Genomic DNA, 18,072 nt, shown 5'->3' on the forward strand with positions numbered 1-18,072 from the left:
CTTGCATTGTACAGTGCACCATTCCTATTCTGCAAGTATTTCACGAATTGTAGTGTCAGTTAAGTACAATGCTCCATTGGCTTTAAAAGATTTAGAACGGGAAGAGCTACGACACACTTCCGATGACATGCAAGAAAAAAACTTAAAACGCAACAGTTCACTCCTAGTTCACAATAAAAATACAAAATGTGTGATCTGCTGTCTGTGTCTGCATAATACGTCTTTAACTGCTGGTAGCTTATGAAACCGGACAAACTAACATGAAAAGTAGAGTTCTTCAACCTCAATTTACATTCTTTAGCAGTGACTACTCGTAATGCCCAAATAGTGGTATTATCCTCGATTACAACACTGTTTTTGCGCAGAGTATCAAAAAATTTGAATGAATAGGAGAATATTGGAAACTTTTTGTAGTATCGAATCACTTACCACTTTTCGAGGAGAGCAGCGAATGGTGGACCCACTAAGTTTTCTTTTATTTGCCTATTTAATGTATCTTTAAACTGAATGAGTCAGTTTTTTCAATCTTTGTTCAGTTATTACGTTCATTACAGGAAATAAAAGGAATAAAAAACAGTAAATCGGTTATATCAGAAAACAGTTATTTTCAAGGATTTTAACGATCCGGTTATATATATACAATCAACATACTAAATTAAATAGGCAAATAAAAGAAAACTTAGCCCGCGCTCCGTTCGCTGCTTTTCTCGAATAATAATAAGTGGCTGAATATAACAAAAAAATCGCCAGTATTCCCCTATTGATTTTATTTTTTTGAAACTGCTCAAAAATCAGGCTTTAATCGGGGATGATAACACTATTTGGCCGTCATGTATAACCAGTGCTAAAGGGTGAAAACTGAGGTTGAATAACTCTTCTTCTCGTGTTAATTTGTCGGTTTTCAAGGTCTACGATTAGATAAAAGCATATTACATAGACACATGCAGCAGATCGGATACTTTTTATTCTTGTAGTATAATATGAATGAACTATTGTTAAGTTTTTAATTTATTATGAAACCAAGGCCCAACGATACCGACCGGCGGCCGTGTCGTCCTCAGCCCACAGGCGTCACTGGATGTGGATATAGAGGGGCATGTGGTCAGCACACCGCACTCCCGGCCGTTTTGTCAGTTTACGATACCGGAGCCGATACTTCTCAATTAAGTAGCTCCTCAGTTTGCCTCACAAAGGCTGAGTGCACCCCCCTTGCCAACAGCGATCGGCAGACCGGATGGTCACCCACCCAGGTGCTAGCCCAGCCCGACAGCGCTTAACTTCGGTGATCCGACGGGAACCGGTGTTACCAGTGCAGCAATGCCGTTGACAACCAATCGCTTACTGCTGGAGAAATTTATTATTTCATAGAAATGGCAAATAAATTTTTAATCCTGTAAAGTAAACGACCCGTTGTACTTCATTGCGAAGTCACTTCGTAAAAATATTTCCAGACTATGGTTGGTGTCATTCTGCAATACCATAGACGTCCGGTGACGACAGCGAGAAACTTCCGTTTAGAACAGGCGGGAGCAACTCAAGCACACTGAACACACACGCATATCTTAAGCCATGACACACGCCAACAGGGACATTATTCTCTCAGAAATGCTGTCTCAACTCTTATACTACATCTACATCTACATCTCTACATCTACATCTATACTCCGCGAGCCACCTTACGGTGTGTGGCGGAGGGTACTTACTGTACCACTATCTGATCCCCCCTTCCCTGTTCCATTCACGAATTGTGCGTGGGAAGAACGACTGCTTGTAAGTCTCCGTATTTGCTCTAATTTCTCGGATCTTTTCGTTGTGATCATTACGCGAGATATATGTGGGCGGTAGTAATATGTTGCCCATCTCTTCCCGGAATGTGCTCTCTCGCAATTTCGATAATAAACCTCTCCGTATTGCGTAACGCCTTTCTTGAAGTGTCCGCCACTGGAGCTTGTTCAGCATCTCCGTAACGCTCTCGCGCTGACTAAATGTCCCCATGACGAATCGCGCTGCTTTTCGCTGGATCATGTCTATCTCTTCTATTAATCCAACCTGGTAAGGGTCCCATACTGATGAGCAATACTCAAGAATCGGACGAACAAGCGTTTTGTAAGCTACTTCTTTCGTCGATGAGTCACATTTTCTTAGAATTCTTCCTATGAATCTCAACCTGGCGCCTGCTTTTCCCACTATTTGTTTTATGTGATCATTCCACTTCAGATCGCTCCGGATAGTAACTCCTAAGTATTTTACGGTCGTTACCGCTTCCAATGATTTACCACCTATGGCATAATCGTACTGGAATGGATTCTGCCCCTATGTATGCGCATTATATTACATTTATCTACGTTTAGGGAAAGCTGCCAGCTGTCGCACCATGCATTAATCCTCTGTAGGTCCTCCTGGAGCACGTACGAGTCTTCTGATGTTGCTACTTTCTTGTAGACAACCGTGTCATCTGCAAATAGCCTCACGGAGCTACCGATGTTGTCAACTAAGTCATTTATGTATATTGTAAACAATAAAGGCCCTATCACGCTTCCCTGCGGTACTCCCGAAATTACCTCTACATCTGCAGATTTTGAACCGTTAAGAATGACATGTTGTGTTCTTTCTTCTAGGAAATCCTGAATCCAATCACAAACCTGGTCCGATACTCCGTAAGCTCGTATTTTTTTCACTAAACGTAAGTGCGGAACCGTATCAAATGCCTTCCTGAAGTCCAGGAATACGGCATCAATCTGCTCGCCAGTGTCTACGGCACTGTGAATTTCTTGGGCAAATAGGGCGAGCTGAGTTTCACATGATCTCTGTTTGCGGAATCCATGTTGGTTATGATGAAGGAGATTTGTATTATCTAAGAACGTCATAATACGAGAACACAAAACATGTTCCATTATTCTACAACAGATTGACGTAAGCGAAATAAGCCTATAATTATTCGCATCTGATTTATGACCCTTCTTGAAAATGGGAACGACCTGCGCTTTCTTCCAGTCGCTAGGTACTTTACGTTCTTCCAGCGATCTACGATAAATTGCTGATAGAAATGGGGCAAGTTCTTTAGCATAATCACTGTAGAATCTTAAGGGTATCTCGTCTGGTCCGGATGCTTTTCCGCTACTAAGTGATAGCAGTTGTTTTTCAATTCCGATATCGTTTATTTCAATATTTTCCATTTTGGCGTCCGTGCGACGGCTGAAGTCAGGGACCGTGTTACGATTTTCCGCAGTGAAACAGTTTCGGAACACTGAATTCAGTATTTCTGCCTTTCTTCGGTCGTCCTCTGTTTCGGTGCCATCGTGGTCAACGAGTGACTGAATAGGGGATTTAGATCCGCTTACCGATTTTACATATGACCAAAACTTTTTAGGGTTCTTGTTTAGATTGTTTGCCAATGTTTTATGTTCGAATTCGTTGAATGCTTCTCTCATTGCTCTCTTTACGCTCTTTTTCGCTTCGTTCAGCTTTTCCTTATCAGCTATGATTCGACTACTCTTAAACCTATGATGAAGCTTTCTTTGTTTCCGTAGTACCTTTCGTACATGATTGTTATACCACGGTGGATCTTTCCCCTCGCTTTGGACCTTAGTCGGTACGAACTTATCTAAGGCGTACTGGACGATGTTTCTGAATTTTTTCCATTTTTGTTCCACATCCTCTTCCTCAGAAATGAACGTTTGATGGTGGTCACTCAGATATTCTGCGATTTGTGCCCTATCACTCTTGTTAAGCAAATATATTTTCCTTCCTTTCTTGGCATTTCTTATTACACTTGTAGGCATTGATGCAACCACTGACTTATGATCACTGATACCCTCTTCTACATTCACGGAGTCGAAAAGTTCCGGTCTATTTGTTGCTATGAGGTCTAAAACGTTAGCTTCACGAGTTGGTTCTCTAACTATCTGCTCGAAGTAATTCTCGGACAAGGCAGTCAGGATAATGTCACAAGAGTCTCTGTCCCTGGCTCCAGTTCTGATTGTGTGACTATCCCATTCTATACCTGGTAGATTGAAGTCTCCCCCTATTACAATAGTATGATCACGAAACTTCTTCACGACGTTCTGCAGGTTCTCTCTGAGGCGCTCAACTACTACGGTTGCTGATGCAGGTGGTCTATAGAAGCATCCGACTATCATATCTGACCCACCTTTGATACTTAACTTAACCCAGATTATTTCACATTCGCATTCGCTAATAACTTCACTGGATATTATTGAATTCTTTACTGCTATAAATACTCCTCCACCATTGGCGTTTATCCTATCCTTGCGGTATATATTCCATTCTGTGTCTAAGATTTCGTTACTGTTCACTTCCGGTTTTAACCAACTTTCCGTTCCTAATACTAATGCGCACTATTTCCTTCAATAAGAGATACTAATTCAGGAACCTTGCCCTGGATACTCCTGCAGTTTACCAATATTACGTTAACTTTTCCTGTTTTTGGTCTCTGAGGACGGACGTTCTTTATCAACGATGATAATGTCCTCTCTGGTAAGCCGTCAGGTATTTTATCGTTTCGCCCAAGGGGGGGGGGGGGGTCCCTCTAACCTAAAAAACCCCCGTGTGCACGCCACACGTACTCTGCTACCCTAGTAGCTGCTTCCGGTGTGTAGTGCACGCCTGACCTGTCTAGGGGGGCCCTACAGTTCTCCACCCAATAACGGAGGTCGATGAATTTGCAACCATTATAGTCGCAGAGTCGTCTGAGCCTCTGGTTTAGACCCTCCACACGGCTCCAAACCAGAGGACCGCGATCGACTCTGGGCACTATGCTGCAGATATTAAGCTCAGCTTGCACTCCGCGTGCGATGCTGGTTGTCTTCACTATGTGCTTGTTGCTCTTTTCTGTCGACATTGTTACTAAAATACCTTTTCCCATTCTGTATAATAACGCAATATTTTAAACCAATACAGATTTTACCATTAAAAATAGCTTCCCTTTTATAAACGGTTTATTTCGAAACGAAATATGTTACCATTACTGCTATTGTTAATTAATATTTCGGTTTTTTTACACGATTATTAGTACAAAATAAAAAAACCACCTGCTATATCCGAGTCCAAACAAGTACTGAAAAAATCATTTATTCCGAACTGAAATACCGGTATCGGTTTTAACTGCTCGGTTTTTCCCATCCATAGTGTGCATTCCTCTGCCTCGGTGGGTAATTTCCTGTAGTGCTGGCTAAGACAGTCGCACCACTTGCCTCACTCACTCATCAAAACATCTTTTCGTTAATTTTCCTTTATGGATCAAAACTAAAGTGAATTAGGATCGAATGAAATGTATTAAAGAAGAGAAATAAATGTTAATTCCAGTAATCGCAGATCGATTACTGTGTGAAATATTTTAAAACGTGGTGATGCACACTAATAAAATGCCTCTTTTTCGATTGCATAGGGTCGCCAGATTTCTCAATTTCCCGGGTCAGTCCCAGTATCAGATTACTGAAATAGGTGTTCCGAAAAATACTTCCGGGATGCACATTGCCCTGGACTTCGGATTTCAGAGAAATATTTTCATCCTATCTTTTGTTTCTCCAAATCCTTGTTGTGGATCTATATTTATTTGAACATTGCTTTCTCCGAACTTTCCATACATACCTTACCTCCATTCTTGTTCAAATCAGTTTGTAGATACTCCTACGTCCCGACACAATGGATGTCTTGTGAATTAATAGATCATTATGATTTTATTTTGTACTGATCACCATATTACACTGACAATTAAGCCCTGCAAAGTGCCCCTACATATCGTCAAATATGGAAAGGCCCTTACTCAATTACACTGCTCTCTCACTGAGGGCTTGAATATCAGAGCGCGAAACCAACCTCCAATCATATCGATGTAGTAAACATACAATTCATATCCTGCGCCACACAATATCTTCCCTTTTACATCATTCATGCATATACTGCGAAGACAGAAAGCACCGTATATATTCCACGCAGCACTAGATATTTCCCTGCGAGACTAGGTGGTCATCTATTTAGTTGAGAGAAGATCGATTGTGGTATGTGCATCTAGCATGTGGAAGACTTGTTGCCAGTTCACTAGACATGAGAAACACCTTAGTTGATGTTGTAAATTATTGGGATGATTTGGAATCTGCTACATCTCCATCATCGGTATTCGCAAGTGGAAATATCAGTTTCCTCTATTTGTTTCGAGTTTTCACGTAAAGGTCTTCACAGACGGGATAAGCGCTAAAGTTTCAGGTTTGTATAGCATAATTTCCAGTCTACATCTTCGGAATTATGTTGTGCGAGCGATCGTGAGGGTACTGCTGTGTGATTGATATCGAGAAGTACCTCGAAACTGGTATAATATCATGGCAAAACATGCGATAATACATGTGATCTTGTAATCCCAAAGTCTGGAGATGGATGTAGAAAAGCAAGCAAGCGATCTGGTCCAGTCCAGAAACAGTTACGCGTTTGTGCCGAGGGGAAACGAGTCCGAATTTGTAGAACAGTTCTGAGAGTGACTTCAGTCACTTTTTTGCGATGTGAACGTTTAACGTTTCTGAAACGTATATTGACAGCAGGACGAACATTTCGCCACAAAGCGTTAGCCGCACTGGATATGCGTGCATGCTAGACACAGCTCACAAGTTCTGTTAGGATCACGAGGAACAATGTACTATTCTGGAAACTATTTCTACAGCGTCTGTGAGGGTGAGTCGTTCAGCAATTAGGTCTTTGCTGGACCACAGGTAGAGAGAGAGGGTTTACACACCAACAGCGATGAAGACATGCATGTAAGGCCCAGAGGATGACTTGGCACTTATTTAGACATACATGCGACGTCGCAGTCGAAAACTTTCACATGCTGTTGGCAGTGCCCCTGCACTGATTTGCGGTGGCTGGCCTGGCGGAGCATGTTGGAGTTGATGATAGTTTGGAAGCGACTTTTACATGTACTGAGTGTTTCTGCAGCGTTAGATATGCATTATGGTTTGAGGATTTGTTAGATGTTTTAGTGTATGTTGCATTATTTTGTGAATGGGTGTGCAGTGCACGATTTAGAAAGTTGATGATTAGCAAGCATGTTTGAAGAGTCTTTTAAATGGAGCCGAGACACACGCACCCCAGTAGCATCTGCGCTCTGCAAATAGGTCTTCACTCCCATCTGCTCGCATCAGCAATGGTTCCTAGGTGATCATGTATTTTGAGAGGAATTTCTCAGGTGTCAAGTAAGAAAGGGGCGCTGCCGGCTCATGCTTCTGGGCACCTGTGCATCACTTTGCGGTGGGTGCCGCTGCATCCCGACTTCTGGGAGCGTGTGCAGTAGCCTCCTGCGTGGTCCAGTGGACAGCGGGGGCTGCAAGCAGTGCCTGTGCACGTTGTTTACGAGCACGTCTGTAGGCTGCGCTATGCATTATTTGGATGGTTTACAAGTTGTTTTCGTGTCTCCACATCACTGTACTGCATTATTTAGGAGCAGTTTGCATGTCTGTATGCTGTGCAGCGAAATTATTTTGGTAATTACGAGTTGTTTTTAGTGCATTATTTAGAGGTCTGTAGGCTGTGTGGTGTGACCCCAAGCATGTCAGAGATTGTGTTTTGTATCAGTGTGATAAATATACTATCCCCTCAAAATCCATCACTAAATAAATTGTTGGAAAATACATAAAGTACATCCTGCCTCTCTCCAGCAGCCCAGAGCGGGCTGAGTCATTTTCCCCTGCAGACAACCATCTTGGGTAATGTCACAGAATGGATGACACCACTCTCTAGTGACAGTACTGTGTACTAGGTCAGTTGGAGTTCGGACCCGATTGCGACCACACTGGATGGCGGTAGTGCCTCAGATTGTTTGCATAAATACTAGATGCAAAATAAAGACTTATGCCCAGCACAGGCTGGGTCCATTTCCCCACCAATCCCTAGGAAGAGGTGGCGCTTGGGTGGCTTAGGTTAGTGCAGGTAGTCCAAGTGTCCTTTCTTTCCCACCATTTTCTTAGGTTAGTAGAGATAGCACAAGTGGTCTTCCTGGTTCCTTCCATTTTGCCCCACCATCTTGGATTATGTAATGGGAGGAATGACAGTGCACTCTGGTGGCAGTACTGTGTACTAGGTCCAGACCCCATGGTGAACATACTACTTGTGTCATCAACTAACATCATGGCAGCCATCTTGGATTACGTCATGGAACGGACGACAGCGCCTTCTAGTGGTGGTACAGTGTACTAGGTCAGTTGGAGCCTGAACCTCATGGTGAACACACAAGATGGCTGTAGTGCATCAACTTGTTTTTAAATAAACAGTGCATGCAAAATAAAGACTTATGTCCAGCACAGGTCACGTCCTCTCTTACCTATTTCCTAGGATGAGGTGGCAGTCAGGTGACTTAGTTTAGTGGAAGTAGTCCAAGTGACCTATTTTCCTGACATTTGGTTAGGTTACTAGAGGTTGCATTATCGTGATGGAATTTGAACTTCCCACCATTTTCTGGTTGAGGATGCAGTCGGATGACTTAGGTTAGTGGAAGTAGTCCAAGTGTCCTTTCTTTCCTGCCATTTTCTTAGGTTAGTAGAGATAGCCCAAATGACCTTTATTTACTGCTAAAATTCAAACTTCACGCCAATCCGTAGGAAGAGGTGGCGGTCGGTTGATGGGTTAGTGGAGGTAGCCCAATTGACCTATCTTCCCGCCATTTTTCTTACGTTAGCAGAGGCTGCATTGTGCTGATGGCATTTGAACTTTCTGCCACTTTCTGGGGGAGTTGGTTAGGTTAGTGGAGGAAGCCCAATTGACCTGTCTTCTTGCCAAAATTCAAACTTCCCGCCAAAATCAGCCATTTTGAATGACGTCATTGCCGCCATCTTGGATGACGTCATGCACTGTTGCCAATTCTACACGCCACCATCTTGGATGATGCTGTCGCTGCCATCTTGGATACATCTGGCAACAAAGCAGAGTGCACTCGTGTCCCCCTTGTCCCAATTTTACCAGCCTGTAGTCCGTCATTCCCATCAGCTACAAGTCACAGATCACTGCAGCGAGTGTACAGGATGTAACAGAAAAGGGTGACCACATTTCCAGGTAACATCCCTCATATGAAGATGAATGAAATGTGTTATATAGGGGCTGGGCCTGGAAAAGTTTTACCTCATGTAAGAGTCCATTTTCTACTTTTCCTCATATTCATATTTATCCTTGCAAAGAAATAGAAACAGAACGTACCAGTATTACATGAAACGATTTCGTATATGAAATGATCAAAATAGTCTCTTGTTATGTTTGGCTAGAATGTAAAGTAAGTCGCAATTCTTAGATAGAGCGCCAGTGTTTGCCGTTCCAGTTGAACGAAGGTAATGCTAAAATGCGACTAACTTCAATGCTTATGTTGCCATGCGACTAATTTCAGTGCTCTACTGGCCTCAAGCACATACCATCAGCTGTTTAGTCTTCAAAACGGACTTGATTTCCAGTACGGTGCAGTGGATGTGTTCGCAGATGCAGGTTGGCAAATTCGCAGATGGTAATAGGCCGTGGCGCTCAACGTATATATTGGGAGAGATTTTTCAGAACGACACTCCCCCCAACAGGACGACTTTTGAAGCAACTAATGGTCGATCTCCGGAGCACGGGACTTGTAAGTCTATTACTTAAGAGTGGGGGAGATCATGAAGGACGAGGACACCTCACTTGGAGAAGGAACTACTTCTTGCAGTTGACGGTAGCCCTAGTGACAGCGTAAGACCATTAGCTGCAACAAGTAATGTTGACCACAATGAGTGAATGGAAAGTGCTTCATGAGAACCTGCTGTAGCAGTACTACGTACGGCGTGCGCAGGCGCTATCAGTAGCTGATTTCCCTGCACATGTACACTTTTGTGAATGGTTCATTCAGCAATGCGTCATTCCTCACTTTAGTGTGAGAATGTGCTGTTCATGGACGAGGCTTCGTTTCAACGTGGTCAGATTGTAAATTTTCGCAACCAGCACGTTAAGGGCTGTCGAGAATCCACACAAATTTGTGCAATCACGTCATCAAGAAAGATTTTCTGTCAACGTTTGAGCAGCGTTGTTAGTAACTGTTAGGGGCCCATGTTCTTCCACTCAGTCTCAACGGAGAAACTTACAGTGTTTCTTACATAATATTCAACCTCTTCTGCTAGCACATATGCTTTTACAAGCACGACAGACTTATACATCATGGGCGGTGGTGCTCCTCCTCATTCCTGTGTTAATGTTGGTAGCCTTCTAAGTAACAGATTCCGACAAAGATGGATTGGTAGAGGTGGACCAATTCCTTGGACGTCACGTTCTCCTGACCTATACCCACTAGATTTTTATTTCTGGGGGCATTTGAAAGCTCTTGTGTACGGAACGCCGCAACAAGTTGTATAGAATCTTCGTGCTCGTATTGTGAACGATGCACAGTTTTCTGGGCATACATTAGCACATCAGGGATTCTGTGCTACGGCGGATTGATTCATGCATCCTTGCTAAAGGAGGGCGTTATGAACATTTCATTTAGAAACGTGTTTCATACTATGCTGATACGTTCATTTCCTATGTTTTTGTATGATTAATCTGTTAAAGAGTTATAGAAAGTGAGCTCTAACACGGAAATAAGCGTTTCCGTACCTATATCCTTACATCATTTTCTTTCTCTACGTATGAAGAATGTTTGCTGAAAGTTTTGCCATGCCTTTTTGTTACACCTAGTATCCATCGAACCGACTGATAATGAGCAAGATGTGGTGGATATATGAGTATCACTCAACGCCACTGAAAGGGTTACGGATAGTTGATTTCATTGGTTTTTCCTACCGCCACTAACGAGGTTGGCAAATGCGTTAGCAAACTCACTCATCACATGTTTGTGTTACAGGGTCGGAAGGAAGATTTGATTTTTACAATTCGTTGACTCTGTGACCATTAAAATACGTAGCACCAACCCGTTTGGAGGGAAAACCGTGAAAGAAACTGATCGTGGCCTCGTTGAAAGAAATTTATGAAACTGTTTAGGAAACCTGGGAAAACTTAAATCAGGATGGCTAGAGATAGATTTCAATTCTCCTTGTCGCAAATACAAGGAGAGGAAGAAAATTTGTGTTTTCATGTCCCGTCGTTGATTAGATCATTAGGGGCGGCTCATAAGCACTAAAAATGGTTCAAATGGCTCGAGGTTATCAGTCTACTAGAACTTAGAACTACTTAAACCTAATCTAACCTAAGGACATCACACACATCCATGCCCGAGGCAGGATTCGAACCTGCGGCCGTAGCGGTCGCGCGATTCCAGACTGAAGCGCCTAGGACCATTCGGCCACAGCGGCCGGCTCATAAGCACTAATTCTATTTTGTGTTAGATACTGGGAAACATTGAAACTGTCGATACCACCAGCCTGTTTTGATTCATGACGTCTTTAACATGGCAGACAAGAACCAATCATCGAATTCCGATATCCATAAAATACATGCATCACGTTTGTTGGTTTCGTCAAACGACAACCCAGGTGTACGCTACAGATTAAGTCTGTCACCACAACCTACATCCAAAAATATAATATAAAAGCAAAGTAAATATGTTATGTGTTGCGTTCTATCTCTGCCTGTGCAGGTAGGACGTTATCAACGAGCGAGGTGCCGCAGTGGCTAGCACACTGGACTCGCATTCGGGAGGACGACGGTTCAATCCCGCGTCCGGCGATCCTGATTTAGGTTTCCCGTGATTTCGCTAAATCGCTCCAGGCAAATGCCGGGACGGTTCCTGTGAAAGGGCACGGCGGACTTCCTTCCCCGTCCTTCCGTAATCCAGTGAGACCGATGACCTCTCTGTTTGGCCTCTTTCCCCAAATAGCCCAATCCAACGTTATCATTCCGTCATGGGTTGTTATATGTACAGCACTGAATGCTGAGGAATCATGGGAAGTAGTAATCTGCAACCGTAGCAGTCGCGCGCTTCCAGACTGAAGCGCCTAGAACAGCTCAGCCACAACGGCCGGCAAAATTTTGTAATTTCTAGATACAAACTTCTTTTCCTAAGATTCTCGGACTATTTTTACAATTTATGCTTACACATTACAAAACTCCTACTGGAGTGTAGCATTTACAGTTCTGTTCTTATCCTGTTTCGTACGGACATGTTCCAGGTATACAGAAAGTTATTCGTTGGTTACGCCGGCATAGAAGTATCTGGTTAGATCCGTCAATACTTTTTTTATCGCGTGGATAACGTTAAGAGTACGTGGCTACAGTGATGCATGTTTGAGGAACACACAACACACACTCCTGTGTAGAACGAAAGTAACTTCTTCGTGGTGTGTCGCTGCCAAATAGCGCAGCTCGATGAAACTTGGACGATAAATAAAAAGAACTTCTACATTATAGTACACATTGTAACTGAAAGAAATGTGAAGTGAGACGAACATAAATGACACTTTTATCCCAAGATAATAATTACACGAAGTCAAGGCGATTTATGATGGCATCGTGGACATTAAAAAATGCAGGACATTGTTCCTAAGTGGGTGGACCTCTTTGGATTTATTTATTTATTTTGCTTGAAATGTTCCCTGGTATATCTACTTTATTGTAATGTTCATTTCAAGTTCACCAGAAATTCAGTTATCGAGTTACAAGGAGATTTGTGAAAAAAATGTATCTGATAGCCATTCACAGCGGGAAAACAATAGCTGTCTTCGCGGCCAATGTGGAGGCTGGTCGATACTGTAAAGAATACTAAGGTAGTCATTTTCCTTAAATATTTTAGTATTACGTATTTACAATTGCTTTTTACTATTTACAATTATTATTATTGTTATTTACAATTGTTTCTGTAAGCAGTCTTTGCTGTATGTTTTATTTAGTTACTTATTAGCTTACATGACGCACTGCTTGGTGCAACCTTTATAATTGATGTCAGTCAAATGTCATACTTTTAAGTGCCTTAACTGTTAACTATTTCGTGAGTTCGTGCAGGTGACTCCTATACGTGCTTGACAGGGAGAGCGGAGAGAGGGGGGTGGGGGGGGGTTGAGAGAAACAGTTTTAATGAGGTCCAGTTTAACAATATACCACCAACGAAATCTCGCATGCTGGAGCCGTAACAATGCTGGTACAGACTTCTTCGCGTTTGGAATTTCTGCGCGTACTCTCTCTTACAAGTTGCCAGGGAGCGGTCGGGGCGGTAGAAAGAGTACAGAACGGTAAGTGGAACATTGCGGGGACGATTCTCTGTGCGAAAACATTTTCCGTTATTTTCAATTGTTACGTTACTCAAAGTGCAAATAAACCAAAGAATGTTTAATAAATTGTATTTAGTAATATTGTGATAAAAAGCATGAAAAGGATAGGCAAAGGAAAATTTGGGACTGCAGATACATTTCCAGGAAGGTATTGTAAGGCGTACACGAGAACTTACTGTATAAAATTAGATACTTTATATTTTACACTTGATGATTTACACGTGCTGTAGTGATATTAATCCTAAAAACAGGGGAAGCTGTAACGCACTCGGCATCTTGCCACGTTTTAAAAATTACATTGTAGTTTTAAAGCTTCTTTAGAAAAATAACATTCCCGAAAAATTTACGTAACTCGGTAGAAAGGTAGCAAGCGAATGAGCACCATAGCCGTTGTCCCCCACAGCTGATGTGCTGATTCTACCTGCACCGGGAATTTATTATTTGCGTGCAGCTGCCGAGGACTGCTCGAAGGTCAAAGTCCTCTACACATTAATTACAGTCCCTTGTTGGTAAGTTATTTGCAGAATCCTAGAGGATGCTGTAAGTACAATCCTTTCTTGGAAATTATTTGCAGTCCCAGGTTTTTCCTTTGCCTTTCCTTTACATACCCGTTATGAAATTATTAATTGATATAATGTACTGAACATTATTTCGGTTTATTCGGGGCGTCAGTAACATAAAAATTTAAAATAAAGTTTCCATACATGGGCTCGACCCTACGACCTTCGGGTTCCGGTTCTGCACTCTTTCCGCTCCCCAATCGCCGCCTGGAATTTACGCTAGCATAAATGGCCATGACTCACCCGATCAGCACCAGAATAGCTATCTTTTTTGGACATTTGTGGCTAAGCCCTGCATATATCTTAAACTTGGACGATATCGGTGATGACGAATAGGCGTGGTTCCTTCATTAGTTAAGAAATTTCTGAAATCTTGATAGTCGCAGTCTCAATAATCCTCACACTTTCCTACACATACATGAAAATGTACTGTTTCACAATTTTCTACATTCAGAAGCAAATAGCAATACTACCCGCAGGGAATAATCATTAGTGCAATGTTCAGCGGCACTACTTCCATCAAGTGTGCACTCAATGAAACAGTTACGTTATCCTGATAAATGGACATCGACGGAATATTTGCAACTGAAGACCGTGCTATTGTGTCCTTAGCCACACTACACTCATTCCTGCCTCAGTGGTTTCACACCCGGAAAAACTAGGTGACCTCCCTTCCTTTCGAAAGCTTCTCGAAAACGGAGTACTTGTTACGTTATTTGAATATGTTTCTATAAGGAAATTAGATGTCTTGTATCGGTGGGGTGATTTTAGCTTCGTAAAGCTTGATGCTTTCCGGATGCACGTCGCAGTGAGGAGGAAAAGGAATTTACACTACTCACTAGTGAATGCACATAACTGCATGAGACACGATAGAACCTAAAGTGCCATGTTTGGTTGTCTTTCTATCAATTCTGTTAGTACGATGACTGACCTGTAATTTAGTACTGTCTTTGTGTCGCTACATATGGGAAACTCAAAGTAAGTGGTGAGAACCAGGAGCCAACTTATCCCCCTTTTTCATCGAATGGGTCCGAAGGACCCTTCGAATTTAGCGGATGTAGCCGAGGAACGAATCAACATCAAAAAATCTTTCTTAGTCTTACTGTTTGTGACAGAAATGAATATTTTAGCCATTGCTTTACGATGTAGGCAGGCTCAATTTTGATCAGGAGACACATACATAATTTCTTTCCAAATACCGTTGACGAATAAATTTACCATCAGCTGTATTGAATCCGTTACATTCGCAATGGACTAAACGCGTAAACCGTAAACCATTTTGAGACATATAGGGGCAGGTCACAGATGCTGACGGCTCACAAATGGTAATCAAGAGGTGGTTCTATCTCTCTCTCTCTCTCTCTCTCTCTCTCTCTCTCTCTCTCTCTCTCTCTCTCTCTATGCTCAAAAGTATTCTCTCTGACAGTTTTTCCGACTTCAAAAAATGATTACGTAACACCTAAACTCCTGTCTCATAAGTAAATTTTACTCTCCCCTTTGTAATATATTGCAGAAGATGGAATAGGGGAAAAATGTCATTATATATGTATGAAACGCATGACAGTCTTGGTGCTGTAAGTAAAAATAGCAGCCTTATAAAATTATTTTTGAGAGTTCTAGCAAATCAGTTCGGCTGATATGTTTCGATCGACGCTATTAGAAATGATAGATTTCCACCTCTCACTTAGAAGAGTATAGTGTATTCTTTAAGTTATAATTCATCAACTCTCTCCGTTAATACATTTGTTGTCGTCGTCGTCGTCGTTGTTGTTGTGGTCTCCAGTCCGAAGACTGGTTTGATTCGGCTCGCCACACCAGTCTTTTCATCTCCGAATAGCTGCTGCTACCACCCGCATCCATGAGAGCGTACTTATCGTATTCAGGCCTAGGATTCCCATCTCAGTCTTTTACCTCAAAGACTTCCCTCCATTACCAAGGTACTATTCCTTGATGTCTCATGATGTCCCCTATCAACATAAAAATGGTTCACATGGCTCTGAGCACTATGGGACTTAACTTCTGAGGTCATTAGTCCCCTAGAACTTAGAACTACTTAAACCTAACTAACCTACGGACGTCACACACATCCATGCCCGAGGCAGGATTCGAACCTGCGACCGTAGCGGTCGCGCGGTTCCAGACTGTAGCGCCTAGAACCGCTCGGCCACCCCGGCCGGCCCCTATCAACATATCCTTTCTTTTAGTCGAGGTGTGCAATAATTTTTGTCCCCAATTCCAGTCAGTACCACCCCCCCCCCCCCATTAGTTAAACGACCAACTCATCTAATCTTCAGCATTATTTTTTACACAACATCTAAAAAGTTCTATTCTCTGCTTGTCTGAAATGCTTGACGCCAATGTTTCACTTCCATATAAGGCTGTACTTCGGACAAATGTCTTCATAAACGACTTCCTAACACTTAAATTATTTTAGATATTTACAAATTTCTCTTTTACAATAATGCTTTTCTGGATAGTCACAGTTAGTATTTCGTATCCTCTCTACTTTAGACATCGTTAGTTATTTTGCTGCCCAAATAGCAAATACATCTATTCCTAGTATTCCATTTCCTTCCCTTAGTATCACCTGATTTACACTGACTAAATTCCATTATCCTTGTTTTATTTTCGTCAATGTTCATATGATAATTTCTTTTCAGAACAATATCCATTCTGTTCAGCTGCTGTTTGGAAATTCCTTTGCTGTCTCTGACAGAACTATGTTATCGGGTATCAGCGAAAGGTTCTATTTCTTCTTTCATTTTTTTTAAACTGCTTTTCCAGATTTATCCTTGGTTTTCATTACTGCTTGCTCAATGTACGGATTGAATAACATCGGTGATGGCCTGCAACCTCTACCTCACACTTTTCTCAACCACGGTTTCCTTTTCACGTCCTCTGACACGTATAACTGTAACCTGTTTGCTTTATAAGTTGTAAATAACCTTTTGCTCCCTGTATTTTACCGCTACTACCTTCGAAATTAGAAATAGTAGGGGCTAGTCAACATTGTTACTGATGTAGGTCTGCTAAGATAAATTCGTAGGGTCAGTTTTATCTCAAGTATTCCTAAATTTCAGCTTCTATCAGTTTTTCCATTCTCCTGTTAAAAAAAATCGTGTATTTTTCATCCATGAGTTAATGCGTAAATGAAGCTTTCCTAAACCTGAAGAGTGGTTCGACCACCATAGTAGGTTTCTACGCGTAGCCGTGTTAGAAATAATAATTATTCCCTTGCTTTCCTCCAAATTGAGGTCTGACAGACAGTTAATTTTAGGACGACCTAGGTTTAATGTGGAATCGATCCACGTTCCTCATTGTTTTCGCATAAATGAATGGAGGAAGCAGTAAGTACCAAACAATTTTTGAGCTAAAGCCCATGTTATTTTAATCTTATACTGAATGGTATGAACTAGATTGTCCTAAATACGTATTGGCATTTAAGTGAATAAGCTGACATGTGCGGTATTCACTCAGCTGTTACTGATGATTTGCTTCTTGACTCAAGAGGTAAGAACATCTTAACATTTTCCACTTACATTTCTGGAGATCGTTCTCGTACATAGATGTTTTTTTTAAATATCTCGTTTACGAGCAACTTCCACCATGGGGTTTGAGAATTAGCATGCATTTTCATAGTTGCTTCGCATGTACCACTTTACTTAAGTCATGAATTGTAAGAGAACACATTTTAAACTACTATCTTGTTGTGAGACGTGCTTTTCCTCGAGTGTAGGTGTAACAACTCTGCAGATCTGCAAATTGAGGGGAGGGGAAGCGATGAAACACAGCTCATGGAGTTCGACTCATTTCGAAAGATGTGTGTCACTTTTTATGTCTATTAGTTTATAAGATGAATCTTTCGTGGGACGACATTTGTTTGATATGTCCTTATTTCCCTTAAACGAAACGAAAGAGCCAATAAAATTTATTGCCACCTGTATTTCACAGGGCAGTAGAAGGACACTGATCTGAGATCCAGAAATACGGTTAAGGATTAAAAGCGCTGCTAATTAGCTTTAGAGTGTTAAAATTTTAATTTGGCAATGTAACAAATATTGCTGATCTACATAGCTATTCGTCTGCGTAGAATGAGGGCTTACAGGAATTGAAATCGGCAGGTTACCATGTTAGCTTTAGTAGAACTACTATATTGAGCGTGGAACGACACATCGTAAGAAATCCGAACAAAAAAATGCGGAAATTATGGCTTACTGTTAGCTATAAAACAGCAAAACAAAGAACGCTGTGTATGAAACTGAAACTCCTGTTGATCCTCCCCCCCCCCCCCCCCTATACTT

This window comes from Schistocerca serialis, chromosome 5, assembly GCF_023864345.2.
Source record: "Schistocerca serialis cubense isolate TAMUIC-IGC-003099 chromosome 5, iqSchSeri2.2, whole genome shotgun sequence".
Classification (NCBI taxonomy): domain Eukaryota; kingdom Metazoa; phylum Arthropoda; class Insecta; order Orthoptera; family Acrididae; genus Schistocerca; species Schistocerca serialis.